Consider the following 2,548-nt stretch of genomic DNA (forward strand, 5'->3'; position numbering starts at 1 on the left):
AGAGGTTGTTGGAGCGAAGGCAGAAACGCCACCCTTCGCTCGAAGTCTCCGCTGCTTAGCCGCTGCTCTGACAGAGACAAAGCAGGCAGGGACACCCTTCGCTTGTTCGGCACCAGACGAAGACCGACGACGAAGGCATCCCACAGTGCGGCCTCGTCTGGCTCAGAGGCCCACGTGCGTTCCGGCCCATTGTAACGGGCCCTGCGTGGCCGCCGCGTGTTACGGGCCTAATTTGTAAAGGCATCCCTGTAATTACAGTCTGTAACCCTGCTTTGTGGGAATATTCTGGGGATAACCTAGGTAGCTGAGGGCACATGCGTCCTTCACACAAGGCGTTGGGCGTTCAGGTACCTATAAATACCCCCGCACAGTGCCCGTGAGAGGCCTGGTTAATAGAGCTATTTGCCATCTCACGCGTAACCCTACTGTCCACACTGTTCACCCCTGTTGGCTTCCTTGCGACTGATAGCAAGTTCCAACATTTGGCGCCCACCGTTCGTGCTACGACAAAACCACCCGCGATGGCACCCAAGAGAGCTAACCCGAAGGCTGACGAGGCTGCGAAGGCAGCACTGCTTGCCGCAAGAAAGGGCAAGGCCCTCGTCCTCACCCAATCCACCCACCAAGAGCCCACTAAAGACAATATTCCCCGCACCTGCGAAGACGACACCTTCCGCACCTGCGGGCCCGAAGGACAATCGCAGCCGCCCCCAGGCCTCGCCCCACTGGAAGGCGCGGATCTCGCCGAGGACGGCGAGGTCCTCGGCGTCTCAACAGAAGAGCAGCTACAGCTGCGCGCCCTGCGCCTCAAGAACCGCAATCTCCAGAGGCAGAAAGAGATACTGGAGGCCAAGCGCCAGCGTGTGTCCGCACTAGCCAAGGTGCGGCAAATGATACGCGACGAGGAGCAGAAGGCCCAAGACCTCGAGCGCGAGATCGCGCTGATGCAGCGCGAAGGCCACCTCGGTCTACAGCAAGAGCCGCCCCTCCAGCAGCGCGCGCAACCGGAAGACACGCGCGAAGGCCACCTCGGCCTGCAGCATGGCCCACCCCTGCAACACCGAGCGCAGCCGGAGAACCCGTGTTTCCCCCAGCATGACTACACCTTCCAGCACGGCGCGCCATTCCAAGGGGTCAACTACCTCGACGAGCGAAGTCCCCTGGCGCCACACCTGCAAGTGACGCCTTGGCCAGCTAACTTCCGAGCAGGGACCTATCCCAAGTACAACGGCAGCACCGACCCGGCGCAATACATAATGAGTTATCAGGTCGCCGTTGCATCCGCCGGAGGGGACGACGCCACAATGGCGAAGTCTTTCATCATCGCCCTAGAGGGCCCAGCACTCACCTGGTTCACCAGATTGCCTCCACTGTCCATTGATTCATGGAGAAGTCTCAGGGACAAGTTCCTGCTCAACTTCCAAGGGTACCGCCCAGACACCGACGCCTTGGCCGAGCTCTCGCTTTGCAAGCAGCTGGAAAAGGAGACTCTACGGGAGTATTACCGCAAATTCTTAACACTCAAGTCACAGCTGCCCTCCGTCGATGATCAGATCGCTATCCACTACGCCATCAGTGGCCTTCGTGCCGGCGTCCTCTACAGTCATTGTATCAGAGATCCACCCAAAAACCTCCAGGAGCTATATCAGCTCTTTGAAAAATATGCCAAATCCAAAGAGCTCCACCAGCGCAAGGTTGAGTCGCAGCGGAAGCCCAAAGATGCCCCACAGTCCAGCCGCACATGGACGAGGACCCCGCAGCCAGACTCCGGTCGAGACGGCCGCAGTCAGCAGCAAGTGCACAACATCGCCAACCAGCATCCCGCTGCTGACCCCCCTCGCCGCCAGGAATATCCCCCCCAAGGCCGCGGAAATGGAACTCGTGGCAGGGGCCGAGGGCGCGCACAGCCGCCGCGCCGATTCTACTGCCTTTTTCACGGCGAAGACTGCGCCCACCAAACCAAAGACTGCCCCGAAACGAAGGCCACCAGAGACAGAATGGCACGGGCGCAGCCAGCCGACAACCCCAGAATTGTCGCGCACAACTACCAGCAACCCCCTCCACCATATATCCACGCCCCCGCTCCGCATCCACCGCACCACGCTTACCAACACCATCAGGAAGTACAAATCGTACCTCCTCCACCCCCACCTCCACACCAGCAGCATCAAAACATCCCCCATGCCCCAAAGCAGGAAGACTTCGCCGATCAACCATATCGCGGAGTCATTCACATGATAACAGGGGGGTCAAGCACTGACTTCGACACCAAGCGGCAGAAGCGGGACCACTACCGCAACATCAACCATGTCGCCGTCACTGGCCCGGTCGTGCAGACAAAGTGGTCCCACATACCGCTAACCTTCGACGCACGAGACGTCGACCTGCGCAGTGCCCCCCACATCGACGCCATGGTCATCAATTGCAGCGTGGCAGGCTGGGACTTACACAAAGTCCTAGTCGACAACGGCAGTCAGGCGGACATCATCTTCCTCCACGCCTTCGACCGCATGGGTATAAGCCACAGCCTGCTCAAGCCTTCGGACAA

This window comes from Zea mays, chromosome 6, assembly GCF_902167145.1.
Source record: "Zea mays cultivar B73 chromosome 6, Zm-B73-REFERENCE-NAM-5.0, whole genome shotgun sequence".
Taxonomy (NCBI): domain Eukaryota; kingdom Viridiplantae; phylum Streptophyta; class Magnoliopsida; order Poales; family Poaceae; genus Zea; species Zea mays.